This window comes from Mercenaria mercenaria, chromosome 15, assembly GCF_021730395.1.
Source record: "Mercenaria mercenaria strain notata chromosome 15, MADL_Memer_1, whole genome shotgun sequence".
In the NCBI taxonomy this organism is placed as follows: domain Eukaryota; kingdom Metazoa; phylum Mollusca; class Bivalvia; order Venerida; family Veneridae; genus Mercenaria; species Mercenaria mercenaria.
This window is the reverse complement of record NC_069375.1, coordinates 3,028,784-3,045,387: the sequence shown is the minus strand read 5'-3', so window position 1 is coordinate 3,045,387 and position 16,604 is coordinate 3,028,784. Positions and strand designations below refer to the sequence as shown.

General features: G+C 38.3%; 1 long non-coding RNA gene across 5 annotated transcripts in view; it reads left to right on the top strand.

The window, feature by feature from the left end:
• The window catches only part of LOC123540288 (uncharacterized), a 30,652-nt gene that overhangs the window by 2,315 nt on the left and 11,733 nt on the right, over nt 1-16,604 (top strand). For 2 of the 5 annotated variants that reach the window (XR_008367305.1, XR_008367302.1), the window contains exons 2-8: nt 5,504-5,731; nt 7,747-7,872; nt 10,810-10,952; nt 14,246-14,366; nt 15,172-15,301; nt 15,536-15,720; nt 16,249-16,456. This is a non-coding gene — a long non-coding RNA (uncharacterized LOC123540288). Of the gene's footprint in view, nt 1-5,503; nt 5,732-7,746; nt 7,873-10,809; nt 10,953-11,468; nt 11,646-14,245; nt 14,367-15,171; nt 15,302-15,535; nt 15,721-16,248; nt 16,457-16,604 lie in introns of all 5 variants that reach the window. The other 3 variants (XR_008367303.1, XR_008367304.1, XR_008367306.1) reach the window with 3 other exon arrangements.

The following is a 16,604-nucleotide window of genomic DNA, read 5'->3' as shown; positions in this document are numbered from 1 at the left end:
TTGAAACTTAATAGGATGATTGGTCATGCAGAGTAGATGACCCCTAACGATTTTGGGGTCACTCTGTGAAAGGTCAAGGTCACAGGGGCCTGAACATTGAAAACCATTTCCGGTCAGTAACTTGAGAACCACTTGACCCAGAATGATGAAACTTCATAGGATGATTGGTCATGCAGAGTAGATGACCCCTAACGATTTTAGGGTCACTCTGTTAAAGGTCAAGGCCACAGGGGCCTGAACATGGAAAACCATTTCCAATCAATAACTTGAGAACCTCTCGACCCAGAATGTTGAAACTTCATAGGATGATTGTTCATGCAGAGTAAATGACCCCTATTGTTTTTGGGGTCACTCCATTAAAGGTCAAGGTCACAGTGGCCTGTTCATGTAAAATCATTTTTTGGAAATAACTTAAGAACCACTTGACCTACAATGTTGAAACTTAATAGGATGATTGGACATGCAGAGTAGATAGCCCCTATTTATTTTGAGGTCATCCGATCAAAGGTCAAGGTCACAGGAGCCTGAAGAGTGACTTGAGAACCACTAGGCCAAGAGTGTTGAAATTTAGTGGGATGACTGGACATGCCAAGTAGATGATCCCTATTGCAGCCAGCCATCAGTGTCTCTTTGACTTTCGCTCCTGACCCCTATTGACTTCTTGCCTATAGGACTTTGCATTGGGGGAGACATGCGCTTTTTTACAAAAGCATTTTCTAGTTATGATTTGATTTTTACCAAACTTACACAACTTGTATTACCATAAGATCTTGGTTCCTTTCTGGAACTGGCTAGATTTCATTATGGGTTCCAGAGTTATGGCCCCTGAAAGGCCCAAAATCAGCTATTTTGACCTTGTACACAACTTGCACACAACTTGTATTACCATAAGATCTTGGTTCCTTTCTGGAACTGGCTAGATTTCGTTATGGGTTCCAGAGTTATGGCCCCTGAAAGGCCCAAAATTAGCTATTTTGACCTTGTACACAACTTGCACACAACTTGTATCACCATAAGATCTTGGTTCCTTTCTGGAACTGGCTAGATTTCGTTATGGGTTCCAGAGTTATGGCCCCTGAAAGGCCCAAAATTAGCTATTTTGACCTTGTACACAACTTGCACACAACTTGTATTACCATAAGATCTTGGTTCCTTTCTGGAACTGGCTAGATTTCGTTATGGGTTCCAGAGTTATGGCCCCTGAAAGGCCCAAAATTAGCTATTTTGAGCTTGTCTGCACAATAGCAGCTTTATTTATGATTTGATTTTTACCAATCTTGCACACAGCTTGTATCACCATAAGATCTTGGTTCCTTTCTGGAACTGGCAAGATTCCAGCATGGGTTCTAGAGTTATGACCCCTGAAGTGGTCAAAATTAGCTATTTTGACCTTGTCTGCACAATAGCAGCTTCATTTATGATTTGATTTTAACCAAACTTGCACACAACTTGTATCACCATAAGATCTTGATTCTTCTTTATACGCCCACAGGGACGTATTATGTTATTGCCTCAGGGGCCTCCGTGGCCGAGTGGTTAAGGTCGCTGACTTCAAATCACTTGCCCCTCATCGATGTGGGTTCGAGCCTCACTCGGGGCGTTGAATTCTTCATGTGAGGAAGCCATCCAGCTGGCTTACGGAAGGTAGGTGGTTCTACCCAGGTGCCTGCTCGTGATGAAATAATGCACGTAGGGGCACCTGGGGTCTTCCTCCATCATTAAAGCTGGAAAGTCGCCATATGACCTATCATGTGTTGGTGCGACGTTAAATCCAAAAAAAAAAAAAAAAAAAAAAAAAAAAAAAACATGTTATTGCCTCGGTGTCCGTCTGTCTGTCTGTGTGTTGGTTAGCAATTTCCCTCCGGCTCTGTAACTCTTGAACCCCTTGATGGATTTCAGAGAAACCTGACACAAATGTTCACTCATTGAAAGGATGTGCAGAGCGCATGTTTCAGATGGCTAAATTCAATGTCAAGGTCACACTTAGGGGTCAAAGGTCATATGACTTTGTTTTATGTGAATATTGCTCTGCATTTGCGTTGCATTGCAGTGCTTTTGTTTTTATTTGGCAGATCCTTCTTTTGTCTGCTTACAATATTTTTTTATTACTTCCCTTTTATGTTACTATAAATAGCTTATTTAGTAACTTTTTTATTATTGGTCGTAGGGAAAAACTGAGACCACTTTTCTGTTGTACAACATGGATGGTACCTCCAATTTTTAGGTGTATTTTGACATATCTGTACCTTGTAAGAATTTTTTTTTTTTTTGTTTTGGCTAAAGCAATGGTACTCAGGTGAGCAATATAGGGCCATCATGGCCCTCTTGTTTTCATTTATAAATTGAAAATGCATGAATTAAAGCCCGTGCGAAACAGTCCTTTTTTACGTTTTGCGCGAAATTTCATGCCAGCGAATTTAAATGATTTCGCAGTACTGTGAAATCATATTTTTTGTGTAGGACGAATTTTCGCGTATTTCGCACTAGGACTGATGCGCAAATTTAAGACCACGCTATTATTATTTTTAGATTATATTTTTTCATTACTAAAATTGAAAATGTTTGAATTAAAGCTCGCGTGAAACAGTCCTTTTTCACGTTTGCGCGAAATTTCATGCCAGCGAATTTAAATGATTTCACAGTATGTCATTAACTTTACTTAGAATATTTTATTTATATACATGTAATAGTCATATATATAATTTTATTATGTCTCCCCCAGAAGACATATTGTTTTTGCCCTGTCCGTCCGTCCGTACGTCACACTTAATTTCCGAGCAATAACTGGAGAACCATTTGACCTAGAACCTTCAAACTTCATAGGGTTGTAGGGCTGCTGGAGTAGACGACCCCTATTGTTTTTGGGGTCACTCCATCAAAGGTCAAAGTCACAGGGGCCTGAACATTGAAAACCATTTCCGATCAATAACTAGAGAACCACTTGACCCAGAATGTTGAAACTTAATAGGATGATTGGCCATGAAGAGTAGATGTCCCCTATTGATTTTGGGGTCACTCCGTCAAAGGTCAAGGTCACAGGGGCCTGAACATTGAAAACCATTTCCGATCAATAACTAGAGAACCACTTGACCCAGAATGTTGAAACTTGATAGGATGATTGGTCATGAAGAGTAGATGACCCCTTTGATTTTTGGGTCACTCCGTCAAAGGTCAAGGTCACAGGGGCCTGAACATTGAAAACCATTTCCGATCAATAACTAGAGAACCACTTCACCCAGAATGTTGAAACTTCATAGGATGATTGGTCATAAAGAGAAGATGACCCCTATTGATTTTGGGGTCACTCCATAAAAGGTCAAGGTCACAGGGGCCTGAACATGGAAAACCATTTCCGATCAATAACTAGAGAATCACTTGACCCAGAATGTTGAAACTTCATAGGATGATTGTACATGCAAAGTAGATGACCCCTATCGATTTTGGGGTCACGCCATTAAAGGTCAAGGTCACAGGGGCCTGAACATGGAAAACCATTTCCAATCAGTAACTTGAGAACCACTTCACCCAGAATGTTAAAACTTAATAGGATGATTGGTCATGCAGAATAGATGACCCCTAACGATTTTGGGGTCACTCTGTGAAAGGTCAAGGTCACAGGGGCCTGAACATTGAAAACCATTTCCGGTCAGTAACTTGAGAACCACTTGACCCAGAATGATGAAACTTCATAGGATGATTGGTCATGCAGAGTAGATGACCCCTAACGATTTTAGGGTCACTCTTTTAAAGGTCAAGGCCACAGGGGCCTGAACATGGAAAATATTTCCAATTAATAACTTGAGAACCTCTCAACCCAGAATGTTGAAACTTCATAGGATGATTGTTCATGCAGAGTAAATGACCCCTATTGTTTTTGGGGTCACTCTGTTAAAGGTCAAGGTCACAGGGGCCTGAACATTGATAACCAGTTCCGATCAATAACTTGAGAACCACTTGACCCAGAATGTTGAAACTTCATAGGATGATTGAACATGCAGAGTAGATGACCCCTATTGATTTTGGGGTCAGCCTATTAAAGGTCAAGGTCACAGTGGCCTGTTCATGTAAAATCATTTTTTGGACATAACTTGAGAACCATTTGACCTACAATGTTGAAACTTAATAGGATGGTTGGACATGCAGAGTAGATGACCATTGAAAACCATTTCCAGTCAGTAACTTGAGAACCACTTCACCCAGAATGTTAAAACTTAATAGGATGATTGGTCATGCAGAGTAGATGACCCCTAACGATTTTGGGGTCACTCTGTGAAAGGTCAAGGTCACAGGGGCCTGAACATTGAAAACCATTTCCGGTCAGTAACTTGAGAACCACTAGACCCAGAATGATGAAACTTCATAGGATGATTGGTCATGCAGAGTAGATGACCCCTAACGATTTTAGGGTCACTCTGTTAAAGGTCAAGGCCACAGGGGCCTGAACATGGAAAACCATTTCCAATCAATAACTTGAGAACCTCTCAACCCAGAATGTTGAAACTTCATAGGATGATTGTTCATGCAGAGTAAATGACCCCTATTGTTTTTGGGGTCACTCCATTAAAGGTCAAGGTCACAGGGGCCTGAACATTGATAACCAGTTCCGATCAATAACTTGAGAACCACTTGACCCAGAATGTTGAAACTTCATAGGATGATTGAACATGCAGAGTAGATGACCCCTATTGATTTTGGGGTCAGCCTATTAAAGGTCAAGGTCACAGTGGCCTGTTCATGTAAAATCATTTTTTTGACAAAACTTGAGAACCATTTGACCTACAATGTTGAAACTTAATAGGATGATTGGACATGCAGAGTAGATGACCCCTATCTATTTTGAGGTCACTTGATCAAAGGTCAAGGTCACAGGAGCCTGAACAGTGACTTGAGAACCACTAGGCCAAAAGTGTTGAAATTTAGCGGGATGACTGGACATGCCAAGTAGATGATCCCTATTGCAGCCAACCATTAGTGTCTCTTTGACTTTCGCTCCTGACCCCTATTGACTTCTTGCCTATAGGACTTTGCATTGGGGGAGACATGCGCTTTTTTACAAAAGCATTTTCTAGTTTCATTTCATATTGCTTGTGTTGTAATTGTGGTTATGGATCATATCATAACTTTGTCATGTTTTTTTTGTAAAATTTTACTCATTATTGTCAATAATCATTTTTATTGTACATATTTATACAGTGGACCATATTGTAAATTGACTCTGCCAAATATGTCATCTAATATACATAAAGTTGTTACTTATTTATCTCGGATTTGCATGTTTGATACTTGGGGCTGACCAACTACATGTGAATTACTTACAGTATTTTGGACTGAGGTTAAATGCATGGATGCCTTTGTCTGGCAAGATGAAGAACCCGTAGTGTCTCTAACTAATTGTTCCTCTGTAGTGTTGGTCATATGGGATATTTAACGTAAAAATCAAAACAGGCAGACATACTTCATTATTGACAGCATAGATGAACCACACGTTTTCATATGTTTACAGGTGTTAAGTCCTTTTGAACTGATTAGAGTTGACCTGATAGGATCTTTCACAACTAGTCAAGGGTCTTTACATCTTCACTGCAACAGACTATTACACAAAGTGGGTTGAGGCATTTCTTATTCCATCAAAGCAGGCCTCAGATGTTGCTAAATGCTTCCAAAAGCTTTTTCTAGACATGGTGCTGTGAATGTTGTCCTCATTGACCAGGGAAAAGAATTTGTAAACAGTGTAAGTATAGAAAAAGCAGTCATAGATCAGAGTCATAAACAAATTATTGTTACTATTAGGAAAAGAAGTGTACACAAAAATTTAAATGTGAAATGTTGTCAGGGACTAGGACATTTTTGTGCCCCCCCATGAGTGGTGGGGGCATATAGATTTGGTCTTTTCCGTGCATCCGTCCGTCCGTCCGTCCGTCCGAAGTTCGTGACACGCCTAGCTCAAAAAGTGTTTGATATAAATTCATGAAACCTTGCATGAGTCTTTATCATGATATGAACTTGCACACCTCCTATTTTTCGTCTGGCTCCGCCCCCTATTTTTAGAGTTATGGCCCCTGAAATAGTCAAAAATGCACATTATCACCTTGTGACGCGCCTAGCTCAAAAACTATTTGATATAGATTCATGAAACCTTGCATGTGTATTAATCATGATATGAACTTGCGCACCTCCTATTTTTCATTTGGGTCCGCCCCCTATTTTCAGAGTTATGGCCCCTGAAATAGTCAAAAATGCACATTTTCACCTTGTGACACGCCTAGCTCAAAAAGTATTTCATATAAATTGATGAAACCTTGCATGATTCTTTATCATGATATGAACTTGCGCACCTCCTATTTTTCATTTGGCTCTGCCCCCTATTTTTTGAGTTATGGCCCCTGAAATAGTCAAAAATGCACATTTTCACCTGGTGACGTGCCTAGCTCAAGAAGTATTTGATATAGATTCATGAAACCTTGCTTGTGTATTAATCATGATAAGAACTTGTGCACCTCCTATTTCTATTTGGGTCTGCCTCCTATTTTTTGAGTTATGGCCCCTGAAATAGTCAAAATTGCACATTTTCACCTTGTGACACCCCTAGCTAAAAAAGTATTTCATATAAATTGATGAAACCTTGCATGAGTCTATATCAAGATATGAACTTGCGTACCTCCTATTTTTCGTCTGGCTATGCCCCCTAATTTTAGAGTTATGGCCCTGAAATAGTCAAAAATGCACATTTTCACCTTGTGATGCGCCTAGCTCAAAAAGTATTTAATATAAATGGTTGAAAACTTGCATAAGTCTTTATCATGATATAAACTTGCACACCTCTAATTTTTTGGCTGGTTCCACCCCTATTTTTAAAGTTATGGCCCCTGAAATAGTAAAAAAATGCACTTTTCACCTAATTATGTGCCTAGCTCAAAAAGTATTAGATGTAAATTCAGGAAACCTTGCAGGAGTCTTTATCATGATGTGGCCTTGCACTCTTGGCATTCTTCTTGAGAATCTTACTCTTATTACAGAGTTATGGCCCTTGAAATAGCCAGAATAGTGGATTTTTTGTTTATGATGTTCATAGCTCAAAAAGTATAGGGCCTAGAATAATGAACCCTTTTCATAAAATGTTTGTTGAGGCTATACCCCATTAAGACTGCAAACATTTGAATTATTGCCCCTTATTTGTGACTAATGTACCAGTGGGGGGCACACCCTGTGTCCTACAGACACATTCTAGTTAATAACTTTTGTGCAGACCATTGTAAAATGTAGTATGAGTGTAGCTTGAACAATGGCTTACATCGGGTTTGAAAAGTAGTTGTTATACACATTTCATAAGATGGGACGTTAATATTTATGGAAACATCAGTGGTAAGGTGACGTCTGTAAAAAAGTTGTATTACCTATTAGTGGAACAGATTTCACTGGGTTATCACAGAACTTATTATCCTAATTGCTTTGGGCATAATGTCTCACTTAAGTTCAATAACCAGCCAGATTGCCATATGCAGTCTTGAATTATTGTTCTTGGATGGTCAGAAATTGACACAATTTGTCAAAATTCAAACCTTTTTCAGAATATCATTTTTTGCTATGTAAACATTGTTACACATAAGATAATAAAAATATTTTGAATTAATTACACTTGGGTCAGGTGTATTTTGAGGCAGTTTGACATTCTATATGTGTTTGTTCTTAGTATTTTTAGTTGATGTCTTGGTTTAACACAAGGTTAACAGAAATTTTCTTTTTCAGATTATAAATGCATTATTGCGGATGATTAAGGTGCGAGTCATTACATCAGAGAGCCCCATCTTCTTGCTCCCTTCTTACACAGCATTGTGGGATGCTAGTGACATAGACCACTGGCTATTGAAAAAGGTAAAGAAAATTATACGAAGTATAAGGAGAGCTATCCTACTCTCCCCGGCGTTGGCGTCTTTCCGCGTCCTCACCTTGGTTTTTACACTTTCTCTTTTTTCAAATTATCTCTGTAATTACTTGATGGATTTGATTCAAACTTGAAATACTTATTCCTCATCATCATCCACATCATCTGACATAAGTGCCATAACTCTGGCACCAATATTTCATGAATTATCCCCCCTTTTCACTTAGATTCTCAGGTTAAAGTTTTGATGCACTTTCACTCCATCTCTGTTATTACTGAATGGATTTGATTCAAACTTAAAATAGTTGTTCTACATCATCACCCACATCATATGACACAAGGTGCATAACTCTGGCACCATTTGTTCATGAATTATTTCCCCTTTTTACTTAGAATTTCAGGTTAAAGTTTTGGTGCACTTTCACTCAACCTCGGTTATTACTGAATGGATTTGATTCAAACTTAAAATAGTTGTTCAGCATCATCACCCACATCATATGACACAAGATGCATAACTCTGGCACAATTTTTCATGAATTATTCCCCTTTTTATGCCCCCAAAGGGAGGCATATAGTTTTTGAACAATCTGTCAGTCTGTCGGTCTGTCCGCAATTTTCGTGTCCGGTCCATATCTTTGTCATCCATGGATGGATTTTCAAATAACTTGGCATGAATGTGTACCACAGTAAGACGACATGGCGCGTGCAAGACCCAGGTCCGTAGCTCAAAGGTCAAGGTCACAGACGTTAAAGGTCATTTTTCATGATAGTGCATTCGTGTCCGGTCCATATCTTTGTCATCCATGGATGGATTTTCAAATTACTTGGCATGAATGTGTACCACAGTAAGACGACGTGTCGCGCGCAAGACCCAGGTCCGTAGCTCAAAGGTCAAGGTCACACTTAGACGTTAAAGGTCATTTTTCATGATAGTGCATTCATGTCTGGTCCATATCTTTGTCATTCATGCATGGATTTTAAAATTATTGGGCATGAATATGTACCACAGTAAGACGACGTGTCGCGCGCAAGACCCAGGTCTGTAGGTCAAAAGTCCTAAACTCTAACATCGGCCATAACTATTCATTCAAAGTGCCATTCGGGGCATGTGTCATCCTATGGAGACAGCTCTTGTTACTTAGAATTTCAGGTTAAAGTTTTATGCACTTCCGCTCTGTCTCTGTTATTACTGAATGGATCTGATTCAAACTTAAACAATTGTTCAACATTATTACCCTTATCATATGACACAAGGTGCATAACTCTGGGACCAATTTTTCATGAATTATTTCCCCTTTTCACTTAGAATTTTAGGTTAAAGTTTTGATGCACTTTCACTCTGTCTCCGTTATTACTGAATGGATTTGATTCAGACTTAACATAGTTGTTAAACATCATCACCCACACCATATGACGCAAGGTGCATAACTCTGGCACCAATTTTTCATTAATTATTCCCCCTTTTTACTTAGAATTTTAGGTTAAAGTTTTGATGCACTTTCACTCTGTCTCTGTTATTACTGAATGGATTTGATTCAGACTTGAAATAGTTGTTCAACATCATCACCCACACCATATGACACAAGGTGCGTAACTCTGGCACCAGTATTTAATGAATTTAATAATTTTATCTTTACCTCTCTTATTACTTTAAGTTGATATTTTCGAAGTAGGCTCAGGCTATTGTGCAATATCTTCATCCACAATTGGAGTCATTAAACACTCCAGTGACAGCTCTAGTTTCCTCAGATGTGCCCAGTTTCACTATCCAGCATCCAAATAGTTGAGCACGCTGTCTCCTGTGACAGCTCTTGTTTTTAAGCCCCTGCCACAAGTGGTGGGGGGTTATAGAAATGGTCTGAATCTGTCCATCCTTCTGTAACACTATGTGTTCCCACTGTATATCCAAAAACCCTTGAAGGATTTTCATGAAACTTGGGTCAAATGATCACCTTATCAAGACGATGCGCAGAACTCGTGTCGGCCATGTTGGTTCAAGGTCAAGTTCACAATTAGGGGTCAAAGATTTGAGCTTGTTATTTCCTAAACCCCCTTAAAAGATTTTTAAATTCATGAATGTCATCATCATGGAATATAAAATATACTTAACAACCTCAGTGCTTCCACTCAATACCATCAACCCTTTCACTATCCATAACAATGGTGAGGGATATAGCTGTCTTTCTGACTGCCTTGTTAATTTCAATGTCAGATATTACCTAATACATGTAAATAATATGCCAAATGTATACCAGTGATAAACCTGATGCATGGTTCAATGCAGTGGAAAAACCGCCTCGGTAGCCTAGTGGTAGAGCGTCGGCTTCGAGTGCGGGAGGTCGTGGGTTCGATCTCCAGCCGCGTCATACCAAAGACTTAAAAAATGGTACTAGCAGCTTCCTCGCTTGGTGCTCAGCATTAAGAGGGTAGTGCTAGGACTGGTCAGCCCAATGTCAGTATAATGTGACTGGGCGGGGTATACTGTCACGTGTCTACAGCGTGATATTCCAGTGAGGCAGCACTATAAAGTTGGGTATTGTGCTCACTGCTACAAGTAGACAATGTCATTTATATGACTGAAAAATTGTTGAAAAAGGCGTTAAACCGGAATACACGCACACAATGCAGTGGCATCAGTGTAGTGCTCACTTGATACACTTTCAAGGCATAAATCTATCCATGTATAGAAGAAAATACCATGCTTGAAGACCGAGCATACTTCTCACCAACACTCAAAATAATGAAGGCAAAACTGACTTAAGGGACATAATTTCTTTACTCTTTATTTACATTTTTCAAGTATGCAAGATTAAAAATTGTAGTAACAATGGATTTCGAAGAATTGAAATGACATACATTTAGAACAGATTTTATATTCCATTGACCTGTCAAAGCATCATACTAAGCAATCTGTGTTTGTATTTTAGGTGCAGTTTAGAAAGTACAGGTACAAAATGCCTGTAGATGTCAGCAACAATCATTTGGTACTTTAAGTAGCAAGTGTGAGAGACAGAACCATAACGGTTTCCATGAATGGAAGTAATGGAGACATGTCCATTGACCTGTGGAGGTATGTAAATTATGACAGTTTGGCAACAAACAACCAAACCTATGTCATTCCTGTATGCTTCAATCAGCTGTATCAGATTCCGTATTGAAAATGACAGGTGAGATAAGATAAGTTTATTGGAGTCTCATTTCCCAAGATATACATGTATATACTGTATATTATTAATATTAACATAAGATTTATCAAAGTCAAAAGGATAAAAAAAAAAAAAAATAGAAAAAAAAGCATTCCACGAACAGTTGTAAATGTGATATTAAGTGAATCAGGAATGATATACAGTGCAGCCTCTCCAGAGCGGCCCTCTCTACAGCAAAACCTCTCCACAACAGCATCATCAAATATTCCCATAGCGTAAATTTACTATCAATTTAACCTGTATAGAGCAACAACCTCTCAACAAAGGTCAATATCTGCATTTCCCAAAGGGTGTTGCTCTGCAGAGGTTGCACTGTATGTCAGAAGCAGGTAATGAAATGTACAGAGAAAATTGATGTGTGATGATTTATTTACCTTTAGCCTGCTGGCGGCAAGTGATTCTGCCTTTGCAACCATTGCAGACCAAGATGTTTAGGCTGATCGTGGTCTAAACTGTTCGCTGTTCAGTTAGTAAATTTCCAGTGAACACCCCTTCGAATAATAAATGGTATTGCCCTAATTGAATGATGGACCAGTCCAATTTAGAAATTTAGCAGGGTAAGGGTTAACTTATGTTATTATTAATAATGCTCAATGCAAAAAATCCATAGACCAGCAGGGATTTTTTAATACTACGTTTACAACAAGGAGAAGCTGATAAAAAAAAACAATTGCAAGAAAAAATCTTCTTTCAGATTTAATTCTCATGTTTTATTTAGTGAAATATCTCAGGATAAGGCTTTTTATAATAAATAATCCAGTACTGCTTTGATGATAGGGGATATTGTTAACCTGAGCTAGCACCTTGGGTCTTTTTAGCTCACCTGAGCCAAAGGCTCATGGTGAGCTTTTGTGACTGCTCAATGTCCATCGTGCGTTGTGTGTTGTGTGTCGTGCGTCCGTCAACATTTTATAAAAAAAATCTTGAAAACCACTGGGCAGAATTACATCAAACTTCACAGGAATGATCCTTGGGTGGTCCCCTTTCAAAACTATTCAAGAACTCTAGTTGCCATGGCAACCGAAAGGAAAAACCTTAAAAATCTTCTTGTCAAAAACCGCAATGCGTAGAGCCTTGATATTTGGCATATGACATCATCTTATGGTCCTCTATCAAGATTGTTCAAATTGTGCCCCTGGGGTGAAAAGAGGTCCGCCCCGGGGTCACAAGTTTTACATAGACTTACATAGGAAAAAGCTTTAAAAATCTTTGATATTTTGTATGTAACATTGCCTTGTGGTCCTCTACCAAAATTGTTCAAATTATGCCCCTTGGATGAAAAGAGGCCTTGTCCCAGGTGGTCTCCAATTTACGTAGACTTATATAGGAAAAAAACTTTAAAAGTCTTCTTGCCCGAAACTGCAAGGCCTAGGCTTTTGATATCTGGTATGTTTCCTTTCCTAGTGTTTCTCTACCAAAATTGTTCTAATTATGTCCCTGGGGTGAGAAGAGGCCCTGCCCTGGGGGTACCAAGTTTATTGTAGACTTATATAGGGGAAAAAATAAAGGTCTTTTAAATTTGTCTGAAAGTTCAAGGCCTAGGCCTTTGATATTTGGTATGTAGCATTGCCAGGTGGCTCTCTAACAAGTTTGTTTAAATTATGCCCCTGGAGTGAAAAGAGGCCTGTCCTGGGGGTCACTTGTTAAAATTATGAGTTATACAGGAAAAAAGATACTTAAAAAATTATCAGATCATATTTCCTAGACTGTTTAATTATAATTACCTGATGACCCCATGTGATCAGGGATCACTTTACTGTGACCTTGACCTACTGACCTACTTTCTTGTTGTTTAAGACAAGCCTTGAAATTTGAATGACATGTTTAGTTTTGCACAAACTGACTTTCAGTTACCATGAATGTAACCTACTGACCTACCTTCTTAATATTTTAGCATTAGTTTGACATTTGAAACATGTGTCTCATATACCTCAGGTGAGCGATCCAGGGTCTTCATGACCCTCTTGTTTACTTATGTTGACAGTATCCCATATCTCCCTTGCAGGTCTGTATTTTTAGCTCACCTGAGTACAAAGTGCTCAGGTTGAACTATTGTGATTGCTCACCGTCTGGCGTCTTTCCCTGCATCTATCTGCTGTCTGGCGTCCATCCACACTTTCCTTAAACAACATCTCCCCTTAAACCACCAAGCAAATGTGATGAAACTTCACACTGAGGGATGTTCCTTGGATGGTCTTCTTTAAAAATTATTCAAAGAATTGAATTCCATACAGAACTCTGAAAATCTGTAAAATTATTCTTGTCCAAACCAACAGGTCCTAGCACTTTTATATTTGTTATGTAGAATCATCAAGTGGTCCTCAACCAAGTTGTTCAAGTTATCCCCCTAGGGTCAACTATTTCCCTGCCCCAGGGGTCACATGGTTTATATAGACTTTTATAGAGCAAAACTTTGAAACTTTTCTTGGTCAAAACCACAGGGCATGTTGCTTTGATATTTTGTATGCAGCATCATCTAGTGGTTCTCTACCAAGATTGTTCAAATTATCCCCCTGGGCTCAAATATGGATGGCCCTGCTCTAGGAACACATGGTTTAAATAGACCAGTACAGGGAAAAATCTTTAAAAAAATCTTGTCTTAACCCATAAGGCCTAGAGCTTAGATATTTAGTATCTGTTATGCTCTAGTGGTTCTCTACCAAGATTGTTCAAATCATGAGCCTGGTGTCAGTATAAGCTACGCTCGGATGCTCCCTTGTTTTACATAGATTTATTTGTTTTTGAAGCAGTGGCAAAGAAATTTGGATCACAAGCATAATGTTTGATACAGATTTCAGTATTCATTTTGAATGACCTGCTGACCTTCTTTCCTGTTTTTGAAGCTACAGCAAAGAAATTTGTACCACCAATTTGATTTTTAATCAGATTTCAGTAGTTATCTTAAATAATCTTTACCATGACCCATTCACCAAGTATTTGTTAGTGAAGTTTTAGCCAAAAAAAATTGTTTAAGCAAGCAATTAAGCTCAGGTGAGCGATATAGGGCCATCATGGCCCTCTTGTTACATATTATTACATAAGAAGCCATGTAATACTATGCTGAGCAAAATAGGAACTGATAATGAATGGTTGGTTAAAGTGGTCATTTACTTATACAAGTTGACTTTAATCAGTGATGAATTTTGCTTTGTTACAGACAGCTCATGCAAATCAGAGATTCACATACTGAAAGAGATGAAGAACTTTGGCCATGGACTGCAGTCTGCACTGATGGGAACAGACAGGCAGTTGGCTCCTATGGAATATTTGTCCTTACGGTATGTTTAACCCTTACCCTGCTAAATTTCTATAATGAACCTGTCTTTTTTTCAGTTTGAACTCTAGTAGTCTACTATTAACAGTTAAAAGGAGTGTTTACCAAAATGATTCTGGCTGAATAGCACATGGATGGCACATGAATGTGCAGGCTGATCATGACCTACACTGGCCACAAAGGCAGTTACAGTCGTGTCCAGCATGATAAGGGTTAACTTGGCATAAATATCATGAGACAATTTGCCATGCACAAGACCCACACACCTAGCTCCAAGGTCAAAGTCAGACTTAGAAGTCAAAGGTTAACAGGGTCTGTTTTGTGTCAGGTTCATAACTCTGCCATTCATCGAGGGATTTGAATTTAATCAGTGAAAATATTCCTTTTTAAGAGACGTGTCATGGACAAGATTCTGACCTCTAGCTCTAAGGTCAAGGTCATGCAGAGGTCAAAGGTTAACATGGTCTGTTTCTTGCTCAGTCCATTCATCTGCCATCAGTGAAGTGACTTTAGAATTAATTGGCATAAAATTAATAAATGCTCTTGGGCATTTCTCACTAATAGTGACTGCTATAATTGTTCTTAAATTGTATTCTTTATGAATATTACATCAAGTGAAGACTGTAAATAATATTGTAAAGAGTTCTACTATGTTAATTTGTGAACAGTTCATTTATTGATGTTAAGCAAAATGTTTTGAAATGAATTGTACATTTCAGGATATAAATATATTGCTAATAAGATGACTTAGTAACCTCTTCAGTTTTAAGTACACATCTCTAAAATACTATTACAAAATTTCTTTCCAGGATTATCTGACATACTCTTTGACTGGAGACAGAAATAGTGACTGTAAAGAGGCATTCTGTATCCATGGCAACAATGGTCAGATTCAGCTGCAGAGATCTCTCCTTAACAACACTGCTGTCTACTACTGTGGTAGTTATACTTACCAAAATTTTAAATTTTGATTACGGAATATATGTAAACGACAATTTTTAATTTCTTGTAAAACTTGTAATTTATATGAATAATCTAATCATTAAGATTGCTCATAAAAGTTAATACATTTGTTTTGAATAATCAGTGCAAGTGATTTGAAAGTTTATATTAACAAAATCTTAAAAGATTTATTTACTCTATGTTTATTTGTGTATATTTTATAACTTCTAGTGCGGAGTGAATGTTAATGATAATGGTTACCACACCAATAATATTGCAGCGGTCAATGTTAACATCTTTATCACATGTGACCTTGCTATGCCTGTGTTTACCAGTAACGCATGATGGTGACGATGGAGGATGAAGAAATCAATAACAGTAACATCAAGGTTACTGCTATACGACACAGACGTATTGTAAGTACATTGTATAGTGTTACATCACTTTTTGTCAGGCCCTCTGGCAGTGAGCTCGACATAGTTGTCATTATGGCGGTTTGGTGTATGTGCCTGTCTGTTCTTCCGTCCATGTGAGTTTGTCCGAGGTGTAACTTATCCACGGATCAAGGAATTCTTAAATAACTTGGCAGTCTGCCACATCAGTTTATTCCAGCTGTTTGTTCCAGCTGTGTTCTGCAGTTTGTTCCATTAGTTTGTTCCAGTTTTATTCTGCAGTTGGTTCCCAGTTGCAGGAGTTATTTGTAGAATTAAGTATATCTTAAAAAGTTCGAATAAATACTGTCATTACTATGTGTAGAAGAATTTAGTGGTATAACCATCATGAGATAACATGCAGGCTGGATGTTTATTCATTATTCGTAATAGAAAGAAAGTAAAGACAAATGATATTTTAGCATAGTAATTTTACCTTTAGGTCAATTAAAAGACATTGTAATATTTACATTTACTAGTTTTTGTTGACATTTTTACCCATTTGTCACCTAGGTGAGCTGTAATGCAGGACTTACACCTGGTGTCCATACTGTCAAATATGCAGAAATAAGCATGAAATGGAGACAACAATGCCAAGATAAATCAGTATTGCCAGCCACAAGCACTGACACTTGAATACCAAAAAAATATTGGCTGAATAACGAACAGTGCAGATCATGATCAGACTGCACGGAAGACAGAATCAGTTGTGTCCATGATGGTAAGGGTTATAACTAACAATGCAGTAATACAGGAAAATGAAATTATGAAGATTACAAAACATACAAATATATAAATCGCCAGTTATACAAGAAAAATTGCAAAATTTGTTTTGTACATTTGAACTGAATAGTTAAGGAGGTAAGTTA